Source organism: Emys orbicularis, chromosome 3 (assembly GCF_028017835.1).
Source record: "Emys orbicularis isolate rEmyOrb1 chromosome 3, rEmyOrb1.hap1, whole genome shotgun sequence".
In the NCBI taxonomy this organism is placed as follows: Eukaryota; Metazoa; Chordata; order Testudines; family Emydidae; genus Emys; species Emys orbicularis.
The window spans coordinates 199,205,747-199,223,170 of record NC_088685.1 but is presented as its reverse complement, the minus strand read 5'-3'; the positions used below and the strand labels follow the sequence as shown (position 1 = coordinate 199,223,170).

At 41.4% G+C, this 17,424-nt stretch overlaps 1 protein-coding gene across 1 annotated transcript in view; it reads left to right on the top strand.

The window, feature by feature from the left end:
* Window positions 1-17,424, top strand: part of MEIS1 (Meis homeobox 1) — a 136,262-nt gene that overhangs the window by 112,877 nt on the left and 5,961 nt on the right. The gene's annotated exons all lie outside the window — the stretch shown is intronic.

Genomic DNA, 17,424 nt, shown 5'->3' with positions numbered 1-17,424 from the left:
GGAAATGGCATTTTGGCATGGGGTGGTACTTGAACCATGGACTCCTTTTCACTCTCTATGGAGGAGACAGGATTGTACGGCCCTTCCCCATCAGGCAGTAGGAAGGAGGCTCCCCGTTGCTTAGAGATAAAAGGGTTACTTCTCAGCAGTGGGAGGAGAGACAGGGGTATAATCTTCATCCCTTTCCACTTCGGGCAGTAAGATGGAACTTAGTGGAAGTTCTCTCCACTTCCTCTCTTTGCATAGTGGGTTGGGAGAAGGGATAGCTGAAGCAACGGACCTGATCCTGCTGGTCACGAGTAAACAGGCCCCAGTGGTTTTGTCTGGAATAGATGAATGCCTTTTTTTTCGAGAGACAAGATGGGTGAGGTGATATCTTTTATTGGACCAACTTCTGTATGTGAGAGAGATAAGCTTTCAAGCTACACAGAGCTCTCCTTAGGGTCATTTTTGAGGACTGTCCGATTTGGGCCCCAATAGCCAGAGATTTCTTCTGCTCACCTGCAGTTAGTGTAGGGTTCAGCTTTGGGTGCCTGGATTTTGGCCCATTTGAAAATAAATAAATAGAAATACATATGAGGTAGTACTGTAGAGAGGTTACCCCACAGTTCAGAGTTAGGCCCCAATCCAGCTCTTGTTGATGTAAATGGGAAAGACTTCCATTTCCAATATTTCCTGTGAGTTGAATTGGGTACTTGGAATGCATACCATCTTAGCTAAATTACTTCACTGAGGGTGAAATTCATCCCTGTGTAGAGGGTCACCATATGACCAATGCACCACTTGAGATCCACTTAAACACTATTTTTAGGGATAAGTGGGCTTGCTTTAAGTGATGCATACATCTGGCACTGGATGTCTACACAGGAATGCATTTTCACATGTAGGGCCTACAAAACTGCGAAATAGAATAAATGGGCAAAACACACTTGGTTTATTGCCTTTACAAACCATTTCACACTGAGTTTTCAGTCATAGGTAGTAAAATATGCACTTTTTAAAGATTGATCTGTTACTCCTTTTATTACGGTAAACAGATAAAACTAGTAAAGGTCAAGCTGCAATTTGAATCTGTGTAATAAATACTTTTTTGAGTAGTAAGAGATGGAGTAAATACAGGTACTTATTTAGCTGTAAATGTTAAAACATTCACAAATTAACTTAACTTCAGCCATCAATCAGGATCATCAGATTTCTGTTCTCCCTTTTATTTCTTAATATAATTTAATAATACATTTACAGATGTTTCAACATTGCTTGTCAATAATACTGAAACAGAGGAATGATGTTAAAGTAAGAAAAAGAGATGTAAAAGCAAATGTACAATATGAAAAGTAGTTAAACATTGTGTTGTGTTTGTTACTCCTAAGCAAAATTAAGGTGAGAAGGTAGGCTCCTGTAAAGGGGAAGTGGACCCACTCCCTTCCCCCCCCCCCCGCCCCGCCCACAGCCCACCAACCATAAAAAGGAATCTTGCTGAGTAAATGGTTTGATTATTCAAACAGTTCAGAATATGTGTGGTAAATTAGCTGTTCTAAATGTACAATGTGCAGGGCTTTTTAAACAGATTTTTACTTTTATGTTTTCACTAAGTCTTAGCTAATTGTTATGCATTTCACCTTGAATGCCAATTGAAATAATAGTATTACATCTGTAGTCTATTTCTTGGTTCTTAAATTACAGTAATCAGGAATACTCACTACGTAAAATACTGTATAGTTACTCATAAGAAAATATTGAAATCAGTCAAAAATGTGTAGCTTGCATATTGCCTTAGACAGACCTGGAGAGTTGCCAGACAACCAAGGTATTATTAGGAAAGCTGAGCAAATAGCTTTCAGGGAGAAGAGTTGTGAATTTAGAATCCATCAGGTATTGTCATGTCAGAGGATCTTAGGAGTGTGCCCTTGATGCTGCTTTTGTCTGATTTTAAGGGGAAAAAACAGTAAATTCATATTTTTAAAACTACCGTTTAGCTGTTTTTAAATGTACTTAGTTTTATGTTTTACACCACAGACTTAAGTATGATTTGTATGGTTAAAATTCTTAAATAACAAAAGAAGAGTAAATTATTTACAAAGGTGGTAGGTACTTATAGTATATATACAGAAAGCCACTCTCATTTTTCTTCTGGGACTACATTTTTAAGTGGGGGGAACCCATCATTCTCTAAGACTATCTTCTAGTAGGTTACCATCTACACCACATGGCTATGGTATTGATTTGTCCTCCATTCTTTCATAGAATCATAGAATATCAAGGTTGGAAGGGACCTCAGGAGGTCATCTAGTCCAACTCCCTGCTCAAAGCAGGACCAATTCCCAACTAAATCATCCCAGCCAGGGCTTTGTCAAGCCGGGCCTTAAAAACCTCCAAGGAAGGAGACTCCACCACCTCCCTAGGTAACTCATTCCAGTGCTTCACCACCCTCCTAGTGAAATAGTGTTTCCTAATATCCAACCTAGACCTCCCCCACTGCAACTTGAGACCATTGCTCCTTGTTCTGTCATCTGCCACCATTGAGAGCAGCCGAGTTCCATTCCTCTTTGGAACCCCCCTTCAGGTAGTTGAAGGCTGCTATCAAAGCCCCCCTCATTCTTCTCTTCTGGAGACTAAACAATCCCAATTCCCTCAGCCTCTCCTCATAAGTCATGCACTCCAGACTCCTAATCATTTTTGTTGCCCTCCGCTGGACTCTTTCCAATTTTTCCACATCCTTCTTGTAGTGTGGGGCCCAAAACTGGACACAGTACTCCAGATGAGGCCTCACCAATGTCGAATAAAGGGGAACGATCACGTCCCTCGATCTGCTGGCAATGCCCCTACTTATACAGCCCAAAATGCCGTTAGCCTTCTTGGCAACAAGAGCACACTCTTGACTCATATCCAGCTTCTCGTCCACTGTGACCCCTAGGTCCTTTTCTGCAGAACTGCTACCTAGCCATTCGGTCCCTAGTCTGTAGCTATGCATGGGATTCTTCCGTCCTAAGTGCAGGACTCTGCACTTATCCTTGTTGAACCTCATCAGGTTTCTTTTGGCCCAATCCTCTAATTTGTCTAGGTCCCTCTGTATCCGATCCCTACCCTCTAGTGTATCTACCATGCCTCCTAGTTTAGTGTCATCGGCAAACTTGCTGAGAGTGCAGTCCACACCATCCTCCAGATCATTAATAAAGATATTAAACAAAACCGGCCCCAGGACCGACCCTTGGGGCACTCCGCTTGAAACTGGCTGCCAACTAGACATGGAGCCATTGATCACTACCCGTTGAGCCCGACGATCTAGCCAGGTTTCTATCCACCTTACAGTCCATTCATCCAGCCCATACTTCTTTAACTTGGCAGCAAGAATACTGTGGGAGACCGTATCAAAAGCTTTGCTAAAGTCAAGGAATAACACATCCACTGCTTTCCCCTCATCCACAGAGCCAGTTATCTCATCATAGAAGGCAATTAGGTTAGTCAGGCACGACTTCCCCTTGGTGAATCCATGCTGACTGTTCCTGATCACTTTCCTCTCCTCTAAGTGTTTCATAATTGATTCCTTGAGGACCTGCTCCATGATTTTTCCAGGGACTGAGGTGAGGCTGACTGACCTGTAGTTCCCCGGATCCTCCTTCTTCCCTTTTTTAAAGATGGGCACTATATTAGCCTTTTTCCAGTCATCCGGGACCTCCCCCGATCGCCATGAGTTTTCAAAAATAATGGCTAATGGCTCTGCAATCTCATCCGCCAACTCCTTTAGCACCCTCGGATGCAGCGCATCCGGCCCCATGGACTTGTGCACGTCCAGTTTTTCTAAATAGTCCCGAACCACTTCTTTCTCCACAGAGGGCTGGTCACCTTCTCCCCATATTGTGCTGCCCAGTGCAGCAGTCTGGGAGCTGACCTTGTTTGTGAAGACAGAGGCAAAAAAAGCATTGAGTACATTAGCTTTTTCCACATCCTCGGTCACTAGGTTGCCTCCCTCATTCAGTAAGGGGCCCACACTTTCCTTGACTTTCTTCTTGTTGCTAACATACCTGAAGAAACCCTTCTTGTTACTCTTAACATCTCTTGCTAGCTGCAACTCCAAGTGTGATTTGGCCTTCCTGATTTCACTCCTGCATGCCTGAGCAATATTTTTATACTCCTCCCTGGTCATTTGTCCAATCTTCCACTTCTTGTAAGCTTCTTTTTTGCGTTTAAGATCAGCAAGGATTTCACTGTTTAGCCAAGCTGGTCGCCTGCCATATTTACTATTCTTTCTACACATCGGGATGGTTTGTTCCTGCAACCGCAATAAGGATTCTTTAAAATACAGCCAGCTCTCCTGGACCCCTTTGCCCTTCATGTTATTCTCCCAGGGGATCCTGCCCATCTGTTCCCTGAGGGAGTCAAAGTCTGCTTTTCTGAATTCCAGGGTCCGTATTCTGCTGCTCTCCTTTCTTCGTTGTGTCAGGATCCTGAACTCGACCATCTCATGGTCACTGCCTCCCAGGTTCCCATCCACTTTTGCTTCCCCTACTAATTCTTCCCTGTTTGTGAGCAGCAGGTCAAGAAAAGCTCTGCCCCTAGTTGGTTCCTCCAGCACTTGCACCAGGAAATTGTCCCCTACACTTTCCAAAAACTTCCTGGATTGTCTGTGCACTGCTGTATTGCTCTCCCAGGAGATATCAGGGTGATTAAAGTCTCCCATGAGAACCAGGGCCTGCGATCTAGCAACTTCTGCTAGTTGCCAGAAGAAAGCCTCGTCCACCTCATCCCCCTGGTCTGGTGGTCTATAGCAGACTCCGACCACGACATCACCCTTGTTGCTCACACTTCTCAACTTTATCCAGAGACACTCAGGTTTTTCTGCAGTTTCATACCAGAGCTCTGAGCAGTCATGCTCCTCTCTTACATACAACGCAACTCCCCCACCTTTTCTGCCCTGCCTGTCCTTCCTGAACAGTTTATATCCATCCATGATAGTACTCCAGTCATGTGAGTTATCCCACCAAGTCTCTGTTATTCCAATCGCATCATAGTTCCCTGACTGTGCCAGGACTTCCAGTTCTCCCTGCTTGTTTCCCAGGCTTCTTGCATTTGTGTATAGGCACTTAAGATAACTCACTGATCGTCCCTTTTTCTCAGTATGAGACAGGAGTCCTCCCCTCTTGCGCTCTCCTGCTTGTGCTTCCTCCCAGGATCCCATTTCCCCACTTACCTTAGGGCTTTGGTCTCCTTCCCCCGGTGAACCTAGTTTAAAGCCCTCCTCACTAGGTTAGCCAGCCTGCTGGCAAAGATGCTCTTCCCTCTCTTCGTTAGGTGGAGCCCGTCCCTGCCCAGCACTCCTCCTTCTTGGAACACCATCCCATGGTCGAAGAATCCAAAGCCTTCTCTCCGACACCACCTGCGTAGCCATTCGTTGACTTTCACGATTAGACGGTCTCTACCCAGGCCTTTTCCTTGTACAGGGAGGATGGACGAGAACACCACTTGCGCCTCAAACTCCTTTATCCTTCTTCCCAGAGCCACGTAGTCTGCAGTGATCCGCTCAAGGTCATTCTTGGCAGTATCATTGGTGCCCACGTGGAGAAGCAGGAAGGGGTAGCGATCCGAGGGCTTGATGAGTCTCGGCAGTCTCTCCGTCACATCGTGTATCCTAGCTCCTGGCAAGCAGCAGACCTCTCGGTTTTCCCAGTCGGGGCAGCAGATAGATGACTCAGTCCCCCTGAGGAGGGAATCCCCGACCACCACCACCCTCCTCCTCCTCTTGGGAGTGGTGGTCGTGGAACCCCCATCCCTAGGACAGTGCATCTTTTGCCTTCCAATCGGTGGAGTCTCCTTCTGCTCCCTTCCCTCAGATGGGTCATCTACTCCACTCTCCGCATTAGTACCTGTAGAGAGAACATGGAAACGATTGCTCACCTGTATCTCCATTGCTGGTACATGGACGCTCCTCTTTCTCCTTCTGGAGGTCACATGCTGCCAAACATGTTCAAAGCAGCCTTGGAGTTCTTGGTGCCCCCAAACTAGACTAGATTATAATGCCCAGAGACAAAATTCTTGCCATCTATGAGTAACCCATGAGGCCATTTGTTTCAAGTGTCCCCAAGGCTGTCCCTGGATCCAGACTAAAATGGAGTGGAGTTCATAGTGAGAGTGAATTACCTCACACATTTCAAGACTATAAACCCTTCAAATCAAGATTAAAACTCACAAGGCAGTGTGGACAAATACACATTACCTCAGCCTGTATAATAACTGATACATTAGAAGATTGTACTGTCCAGTGCATCAGCCTCAGTCTAATCTTTCTGATCATGAATATCCTGTCTGATAATAGGAAGGGTCAGCACTAGAACCTTGGTAGAGCTGATGGTGCATCATTGGCTGGTTGTTTAGTGACATTACAGTTTCTACCACTTCAGAAAAGGGGGACACACATACAGTAGCATGTGCAAGAGAGAAAAGGTGGGTAATACCCAGAGTCCACATTCAAACTGGCCATTAAAGTCAAGTTAAATATTCTCTGTTACAATCACCAGCACCAAAATTCTTCCGGTGTTCTAGCTGTGGAAATACTGGAAACCCCTTCCAACAGTTAGTCCCTCTTTTTTTCCTATATTATTTTTCCAAGGAGGGTTCTGCATATGGGTCATGACTTGGTCAGGTGACTTTCTGTGTGCATATCCATAAATATGTAAACCCCTACTTGTTACCAACCCTCTTGTTGCAAAGGTCCTATGGAACAGGAACTCTATGCAGTTTTAAATGAGACAGAATTGGGGAGACCACACGTCCCATTGTGACAGAAGGATAAGGCAGATCATGGACGACTTGGTGGTGTGCAGATCAGATAAAATTCATTCCTGCACAAAGGACCAACAAAAGGCCTACAAGCCATGTTGAGCTTTATTCTGATGCCTTGTGCCAGCCAGTTTGCTCAGAGGTGAATTTCAGTTGGCATGCACAAAGTAACCAAAACTTGGTCTGATGATCTTTACCGTGATCTATTCTAAAACCTTTTAACCACTGCTTTTGTCATAGGCCTTCTGGGTAAAATTCACCTCTGTGCAGAGAACTAGCACAAAGCTTATTTCAACCCTCAAAATAGGCCTTAAGTGGGACTCCAGCGGTGCCTACCCCTTGGGCTTGTCCTCTGTACCGATCTGAATTTCACTGTTTGCTAGATATGGAGAGACCTTCATTGGATACGTGGGGCCAACAAAAAAGAAAAGTGAACTTCTAGTAATTTTCCACTAGTTTGCAAGCAAATCAACCACTGTTGAGTACACAGCAAATAAATTAAATGACAGACAGCAATTACCAAATGTATATCAACACACACACTTTTTAAATAGAGGGAAGTCAGCTCCCTTAGCAGAATGTTGCACTCTACAGACAAAGCAAGCATGCCGAGAGAATGACAGTCAAGACGCTTGGCATTTTAGAAGTTAATAGGTAGCAAAAATTGTTTGCTACCTATTCCATCTTTTTCTATGATAGTTTTGTACATGACAAACTTTTTAGTGGATGCATTAATATTCTATAACTAATGTGCTGTCAGATGTCATGAAGATAAGATTAAAAGGCACTGTTCATACATTTTCCAGTTGCTTATTTCCCCCCTTTTGCAAGAGCTTTATTCTGCTGTATTAGGGTCTAGGTCAGAATTGTTTGTTAGTTTCTGTTTAAAAAAATACTATCGAAACCCAAGTATATGCTATGTGTAAACAGTTATTCTTTTAAAAACGTATAGGACACCTTACACATTATGGCAATCCCTGCCAAGCAATCTTAAATACATTGAGATGCTTACAGTTTTTTCTTTAAAATGAGAGAGTGTGGGTTTTTTTGTTGTTAGAAAAAGTAACCTCAGTGGGGGAAGTGGAGGAGGAGGGAAGTAATGGTTTGTCATTTCTTTGCAAGTCAGGTTTTGGTCTATTCTTGTCAAATCTGTCTTAAGTGTGTTTACATACAGTTTGCCTTTCTGGTATTTTGTGCTTGCACAGACCTGATCTCCACCTATTTTGTGTCAACAGTTGCTGAGATTGGTGTACAGCGATTAACCCTTGAGAATTGAAACCCCGACAAGCTAAGAACTGTGCCCTCAGAGACCTTCTCCCTCACTTACATCATAAACGTGCTCCAGGCTGCACCTACATAGAACAAACTGCATTTTTGAGTAGTTAAAAAGTCAACCTGAAATATTAAAAATGGGGCAAATGTTGCCTCCTTGTTGAACAAAACAATTTTCTCTTCTCAAAAGTGAAACTGAGCCAGAGGCATATGGGAAGGAAGTGCTTTTGAGGGTGTGCTTTTTGCCCAGTCTGGTCTTAAATAATCCTGCGGAAATTCTGTTTCACTGTATTAGAATTAAACACTTAAAGATCCCTTTGGGTCTTTTTTTAGAAAAAGAAAAGAAAACAGCAGATACCATTTAAAAAAAAATACTACCACTGCAGTCCTAAACAAAATGTAGGTCATATAATAGTTTCAGTGGTTAAAATGCTGTGATATCCATTGCCTCTTAATATTCAGTTATAATTCCACCCCTGGCCCTAAAAGGGCCAACTCCTCAGCTGGTGTAAATCAGCATAGCATCATTGATCTAGATTAGCTGAGGACCTAGCTGTGATAAGCTTTGTGTGCCTCAAGATCATCCAAGCCTCCTTCCTCTGTGCCATTCCTCTGACCTACCCATGTACATTTGATCATACCACTTTCTGGGGACATCAGTTCTCCTCTCCTTGCCCTAAAAAAATGTCATGGTGGGGAGATTCCCTAAGCAACAATAATAGGAGAATCCATTCATGGAAATTAATCTCCAAGCAAAATGGGAATCACATTACCAGACAAAATTTTGAAACAGTACATTCTGTGATGTTTAAATAGATCAGTAGTCTCTGAGAGTTGTTACTAGCCGATGCTCTTTCATGGTCAATGCAAAAAGAATTGGTGGTTTCAGACCAGTTTCTATTAAACAGATGTCTGCGTCACAAAAACACCACCACAACTATCACCTTTGTTCGTAGTCTTAGCAATGACAGCAAGGACCAAATCAGCATGGAAACAGAGCTACCCTCTCCTACCTAAAGGGCCAGGACATGGGTTGCCGGGTGACTCTACCTGGTTCATTCCAAGTGGAATTCACAAATCAAATTATAGCGTTTCAATTTGTATTCTCGTTTTCAGAGGCTCTGTCGCTGTATGCCCCTAAGAGGCTCTTCAGGGGTCTGGTTGGCCGCTCTCAGCTCACTCCAGTGACCTGTTAGGGTGGGAGCATCTGGTATGGGACACTGGTTCTTTAATTCCTAAGTGGTCTGCTGGAGGACAGGACATAATACAGAGATCCGTAGCCTCCACGCACAAGAGCATTTCTCAGCCCCTGCTCATTTGAGCCAGCAGCTAGTAGTGTGAGCAGTCTACTTGCTCTAACTTCTTTACTGTGGGCCACAGGACTGGGCGCATCTTCCCACTCTCCCATAAGATCCATCATAAGTAGTGAGTGGGGGACAGTGGCTTGTACAAGGTTCCCAACTGGAAAGAACCTGTTGTGTGGACTAGCCACCAGACCTCAGAAGAGGGCCACCAGCCTCTTGGAGGGGAAGATCCAGGGTCAAGGCAAGACACTAGACTAGATAGGAAGAGAAGTTCTATATGCTTTTTTGATTGTTTGTCTGAGGGACTTTTACATACTAAAGCGGTGCTCATGGTATATGCGCTAAGCCAGATGGAACCCTAGAAGCCCCCCACTTACGTTGACAAGCTTTTTGAGGCTGAGGCTGCGATGTCCATAAATGCAATGAATCTCAGAGCCCTGGCTAAGCTTGAATGGATGAGTTGCAAGTATTTTGTCCAGCTCTAGTTTAGAGTGTCAGTGGGGAAACTTGCACTGCTGCTGCCTGTGCATGTGTCTCTTGTGTGGACACAGGAGGACAGCAGGGATCAAAATCAGACACTGCTACTACATTCAACTCAAAAAATAGATGTTATTGAAATACCAGATCAGAAGAAGATATTCCTGAGAGGGAATAGTCTTTTTAAAGAAATAGCCAATGGTTTGCAATAAGATTTGAAAGCCAATTCAGTACATTATCCTTTCACCGCACAATCCATGCAATAGAGCAGAAAGTCGAAGTCGCCAGTTTGAAGCTATCTTCTGAAGACCAACCTGATTGTACTGTAGATTTTGGTATGCAACAGACTTGGGCCTGAGTTACAAAGTTCAGACCTAGTTCAGTGTTTTAGGATTCAGGATTTATATTCAGGCCTATATCTAGAATTCATCCAGCTCTGATGACCATTTTTTGGTTTTCCCGCCTGTAGGCACATGTGAAAAAAGCCGCAGATGAAGGATAAGTTCAGAATGGAAGATTTGCACACCCATTCTGGCTGTCCTCAAAACCTGCAGCAAGAGCCCCACTCCACACACACACTCTGCTGCAGGCATGTTGAAGGATATTCCAGGGGTTAGAGGCCAGGAGTATGGTCTGCACCTTTCAGCATGTGCTTCTATAACCCAGCAAAGCCTGTGAAACGGAAGCTCAGACTAGATGAATAGGTCAGACTAGATGTTCACAGTGGTCCCTTCTGGCTTTATAATCTATGAAAGACAACTCAATACATCCACTCAGGGAGATTATTTGTGCTGGAAGCAGGGAGTAGGACGTGCACTGGTGATTAGAAATGTCTTAAACTGGGCATCCATTTCTAGTGATGGACCAGAACTTGGCCCATAGTATTATTTCATGGCTGTAAAGAATCAGTTCAGCTCTTGGTGTAAGTGAGAACAACTTTAATGCTGTTCTAATTTATAGCAGCTTGTAGTGATCCTTATAGAGTTATTGTGGCACCTGGGGATCACCAGAGAGCTTCTACAGTGGGGTCTAGGATTGGGGAAAAGCAGAGGATTAGCTCTGCTGGCTCTTCTCTACTTGGGGATTTACTTTTGCATCAGTTGGCCACTTAGGTGGTTTTGTATCTTCTTTGCAAGAATTGTGGTGTCAGGGAGTGAGATTTCTGCCTGCCCCTCCCCAACCCCATAGACACCTGGACACAGAAAATCTAGTATGGTTCAGTGGCACAGGAAGTTGGAGAGGAGTAGAATTCTGGGAGATCACTCAGGTGTCCCCTACCCTTGTGCTCTTTGGGGACTTCCTGGGTGCAAGTGAGGGTTTGGGTCAAGGGAGGAGCAGGACCAGGAGCAGGTGAATCTGTCACTATGCAGACCCAACAGTTGTCATTCCTTCTGGAGGGCATGTATCAAGAGTGGGCACTACTGCCACCATGATGTGGTAATAGCAACTGAGCAGTTCCTCCATCCAGCTCAATGGCAGGATGCCTTCCTGACCCCCTTCATAGCTCTCCAGAGACCATTCCTTTTATTTGGGCTGGGCATAGTGTGGTTGTGTCCCACAGTGAATAACAAAAAGGTGCATGGGGCGTGGGGGGGAAAGAGAGGGAGATTTTGTAGCATTCAAAGAAGATCAAGCAGGATTCTGACAAAAGACATAGTTCTTATGTGCCTGGCTAGTAAATGTAGGGCATGCCAGGCATACACACTGGGTGTGTATATCTGATCACATCTTCATCCTTTCTATCTTTGTGCTGATATGCTTGGTACATTAGCAGGTTGTGCTTGCAAGAGAATCAATAGCGCTTTCCTGCTTCAAAGAAACTTTTCTGAATGCACAAAATGAATACATTTGTAGGGTCACATAGTAATGCTTGAAGTCAGAAACTATTTTTAAAACAAAATTGCAGAACAGCACATGGCTTTCATTAGTGCTTTACATCAAATTTGTCAGCTAATTAGTGGTTTTTCATCACTAGTTTTGCATAGTATTTTATTTGTAGTTCACTCTTAAATATTATCTTACACAATACCCAACCCTCCGTATTCTCATTTGACAAACATTCCAGTACTGCCAAAGGAAGAAAACTAAGCTTCAGGGAGAACTTTGATACATCTGATTGATGGACTTGCTGTGATTTGAGTAAATTCCGATATTACGTTTCTGAAGTGAGTGGTTAGCAGAGCATGTATTCTCTTCCCTCTCTTCCCCTATTTTGTGTTGTAAATGATGAATTGCAGTTCTGACTGTCTTCATTTCAGAGGAGGAGGAGAAACCAAGAAAAGTTGCCAAACATGGCTTCATGAGGTCTGCTTTAGATTGAATCAACTTTCTTGAGTGTCTTGAAACCTTTTTTTCCACAAATAAAAGGAGTGTAGAAAGCATGGAAAGTTAATGAATGGTAGTTATGGATCATTAAGCTTGCTAGCTAGCTTCAAGATAAAAACTTTTTAACTGTAGTAAGAGCTTTTTTTGTATTTATTTCTCATTTTAGAGGTGGGAAGTATGATTACATTTGGGAAACCTCCAGTTACTCTGTGTATCTATAATTAGAGAGGGATCTATTTATTCTTGAATGTGGTTTTAAGGCTGTTTTTAAAGCACATTTTAGACTTTGAAATATGAAAATTTTGTAAAATGATTTCTGCAAAAAAATGTTTTTTCTTTAATTACTACCTAAAAAGGCCCAGGAAAGTACATAAACAAGAAAAACTGAAAATATTTGGGAATTAGGAATAAAGCAGCAATGAAATATGCTAAACTGTTACTCTTGGATTATTACAAGTTTACATTTAAATATTCTAGAAATTAGGTGTTAAATTGAAAAAATTATGGAAACACTAAATAAATGAGTGATACCAGTAAGTGGTATAGAATATTGCAAGTCCTGAAAGTGCTTTTTTTTGGCAGTTTTGGTGACTGAAACTGAAGGCAGGGTAATGCTTATAGAAATAATCTATTGTAAAAATGATATCATTGGTAGCCCTAGGTACTTTGTTACAAGTATTTATGTGGATGGATCCTAGTTGGCCTGTTTATACTTTAGTTGAAAGTCCTCTTTCTTTTCAAAGTAGATAGGTACATTTTAAAAGTGAGATATACAAAAGGCATTGGTTTAACAATAGTGTTTGCCATTTTATAGGTATTGTGGGTTTTCTTATAGTCCTTAAACCTGTTTGCTAGAACATGCTTCAAAATGATTGAAGCAGAGTGTTTTCTGGCACTTAATAGCACCACTTCTGATATGCAAACCCCTGGCCAGCATTCCAACACCACTCTCCAGTGTGAAATTGACAGGGAACAACATAAGGGCTCAGAGACTGGCAATATTGTAAAAATGTTTGTATTTTGGGAGGGCAGGTGGGATTAAATTTATATGCGCCATCAAGTCTAAACATCTATCTTTAGGGGGCTCGCACTGAAGACTGGAAGTCTCTGACCATGAAGTAAAGTCACAAGCAAAGGTGACTTTAGAAAACTGTGATAGCAAGGGAGGGCCTCATTTTATTTAATGGACAGAAGTGTGAAATACACACTTTTTCAGCGAGCGCTGCAGATGACTACACAAGCAACAAAGGGAGGTGCAGCAAGAGGAAAAAGAGCAGATTTATGTGAAAAACGTCAGGCAAGCTGTAACATGAATCTAGCAAAATGTGCCTTTTAGAAGGGTTTTGTGACTTAGTGAAAATACTCACTTTCTGGCTGGTGCATTTTAGCCTGTTTCACCTTAAAATTATTGGCTGGTAAAGGGTGGGTTGTTTTTTTGTTTTGTTTTTGTCATCACCGGTGATGCTGCCTCTCAATGAGAGGAAACAAAACTTGTTTATTGCAGTGAAGGCAGGCGAGCTGAAGGTCAAAGTTCAAAGGCGGATTGCTGCATCACTGGGCTTTGGTCTGAGTCTTATCCATGTGACCAGAGATGCTCATTGTCACAATGGTGAGACCTTTAAATAGGGGAGAGCTACAGTTACCACTGGAGAATAAAAGTCTAAAAGAAAACAGTTCAACAAAATGCATATTTAAAAAAGAGTGTTGCCTCTTGGTTCTCTTTAGAGTGGGGAGAAGCTACACAAATAGATTTTTGTTCATTCTTGCCTGATTAGCAAAGGGAGAATAGAAGCTGTTGTATCTAAAGGGAAAAGAAAATGAGATTAACTTAAAAAAAATAATTCAGCCTCTCTGAGCTTGTACATTTACCCAACTGTTCAACTCTCTTCCCCTCACAAAAATATCCATTTGCATATGCATTGTTTTGCAGAATTCCACACAATGTGTTAACTTTTTTCAGTTTGGTGGCAGGTCTGACTTGCACTTTGACAAATCACATTAGTTATAAGCAGCTATTGACTCTGCTATTCAAGGGGGAAAGAGTCTGCATCAGAGTAACTTTATTGACACATGGTGTAGTGTGGAAATAAACACTCCTTATGCAAACACTTAAGCATGTGCTTAACTTTACTAACATGAGTAAAATTATGTCTATGTTTTAAGTATGAGGTTAAGTGTTTGCCAGAATGGAACCATAATTTGTTATAGGAGTTGGTAGAAGATTTGTATTTGGAGAAAATTAGTTTTGAATAAGCATTTGTTTTACAAGTAAATACTTTTTTTAAAAAGCATTAGTCCTGGTTCCCTCTGCATTTTTAAAACAGAAACATTTTTAAAAGTAATTGAATGTTAACGAGGGGTGAAATGAGAGTGATGTGAGTGCTAGGAACAATTGGAGGATTTTTTGTTGTTGTTAACTTTTTTGTAACACCATTTTGTTGCTACCAGGGCTTCTATCATTGTATTGAACAAGAATTTTGCAAATTCAAGTAGTCATCTTGCTATTGGCCCTTCTTTATTAAAAACTGTGGTGGAGAGGTTTTATTCCTAAATACATTTTCCTTTTCCAAACATAACTAAATATTTTTCTTTTTTTGTGAACAGCCCTAAGATGTGATTTGTAGATATAATTGAATCCCATTCTGCTCTCTGAAAGCGGAACAGTTATTCCTATTTTAATCTAATGTGTTCTTTTGGGTTCACAGGAAAAATAAAGAAACTTTAAAGTGGATACTTTTTTAATGCATAGTAGTTTGGAATCTACTATAATGCAAAGCAAAGCATTCTGTTACAAAGACAGGGAGGATGGGACAGAAGGTTAAAGGGCATTTTGGAAACAAACAGCTGGACCAGTTTATTTAAACAGATACAAGGATGGGGAGCTGACCTCAGTTTGACTTCTAGTGGGAGGAGCAAGAATGTCATTTTATTACTTTGCCCAGAAGGAAAATGTTCTTGCATCTGAATTCACCCCTGAGGCATCCAAACACATGGCTGTTTTGCAGAATCTATCTTCTCATACAAAATACATATGAGAATGTTTAAGGAAGTGCCTGTGTGTAAAATGTACTGAAAGTAGACATCCTGAGTGGTAGTGTGGGACAAACAGGTGAGAATGTGTTTTATTTTAGACAGGTCTTATGTATAAGTATTGGGAAATACCAGACTAAACAGTTTATTGAAGTAAGATTCCAGCTACCTAATCTACTAATAATGTGTGTCCTTTGGAGAAGGGGGAAGGTTGAAAAGTTTGGTTATTTGTACTAGTAAATGTTCTCAGTTTACTTAAGCTGTTTAGCTGTGTGCTTCTTGGTCTGGGTGAAAAGATTTTCCTAAATGAGGGTTTTTATGGAGAACTAGCAAGCATAAAACTGCTCCCCAATCTCAGATGGCTACCGGAAAGGCCCCTTATTCTCCCAGGATTTCCTACTCTGTCAGGTATTTAGAAGTCTGTGCAGTACAAGGGTGGGATGCACATACGAAAAGCAAAAGCCTTCTGGGCTTACCAAAATAAATACCTTATTTCTTTGTTGTTTTTCTTATGAGTTGCTATGAAAATTGCTTTCTTCAAATGCCAGGTTCCTGGTATTAAACAATTTTCTAATTGGTCATGGAGCTAAGACAGCTAATGGGGGGGGGGGGGGGAGCAGATATTTTAATTGCCTTTTTTACATGGTGTTTGTGCCACACCTGTGCTTGTAATGAGAATGGAGAATTAGTCTAACCTTCTGCTCACATGATTCTAATTTTCATGGTTTGTCCAAGATAATGATGAACTGATTTGCAGCACAGTTTGTTGTAGTTTAATTTTTTGTATTAGAAGTGTGTATAAAAATTGATACAGAACTGGTACTGATTAAAGTATGACCTAATTTATGTGTAAGATTTACAGAATAGGGCCTTGTGTATGTGTGTGAGTATAGAATGCTTCCAGAGTACATTTTGGCAAGACAAGGTTGATTATAATTCACATCTTGATTAACTTTCTGAGAACTTATGTAATGGAAGTCAGTCAGGAAAGTGAAATCTGAGGAAACTAAGTGTGCTATACTATAGATGTCTCCTTTAAAGATTACAAACAACATAAAGTTCTATATTTTGTGATCATTGTTCCATATCAGTTTAGAACAAGCAGAAGTCACACCAGATTCATGCTGGAATGCTGTGGTACCTTTTAATTTTATTACAATAAAGATCTTGCTAATGTGTGGCAAACACACAGTGAAGACAAGTTAAGAATATTGCTTCACAAAATGTACTTTGGTGATTTATTTTGCCAAGTATAGTTTGTTTTTACTTATAACACTCCTTTTCCACTAGTAAATACTGAAGTATAGTTTGTAAAAATAAGGCAGTCTTCTTAAGGAGACCTCTCTAGAGCACTCTTAAATCTTTGCTGAGAAGTTGGGTTATGCTGACTTTTTTTGGAGGTGATGTTCATTGGGTTTGCTGATTAGTTAAATGAGAGAGAGTGAAGTTCTACTCTAGCTCATTGATTATGATCTTAATTCCATTAAGGCTGTATTCAGAATAGACTCAGGTGAGATTTATTTTGTATTATGTGTGTTGGTTTTCTATTTTACTTGTATTCAATTTGAATATCATTTTCATCATAACAACAGTTCCAAAACGAATTGAGTTTAGGAGTTAAAAATGCTATGAATATTATTTTAGATGACAAATATTAACTATTTTTATTTCAAAAGAGCTGCTTTTCATTTGTAGTGGGGATTTTTGAGTAGTACAGTCATTACAATCTAACAAGATGTTTGCCGTAAATGGTCAGGCCTAGCAGGGGAAAACAGGATTATAAGTTCAATTACTGTATAGCCATGACCTCGCCTTGACCTCAGTCTTTGCATAAAGAGCAAAAAAAAAAAAAAACCCACCACCAAGAAATCTCTACAAGGAATGCATTGCTCTGAAGTCCCCAGCAATGTGAGCTAGTGGTGATAAAACTCCAGACGTTCTCTCATTTGATGGTGTACTGCCATCACAGTTCATTATCTTAATAGTGGGCATTAAAATAGAATTAGGTTTGCAAGAGGTGGGGAAGGTTTTGATAAAAATTGTAAAAAGAAGTCAAAGAACATAAGACAGAAATGTCACTAATTAGGGGAAGTAACAGATGCCTTTATGAACATCTCTCTGTCTTCACCAATTTTTCCCCCCTTTTGAATTGAAAAGAGCGGTGCTGGTATTGTTTCCTGAAAACTCTGCTAATTCCCCCATGAAAAGATGAAATGGAAGTGTCCAACTGTGGTAAAAGCAG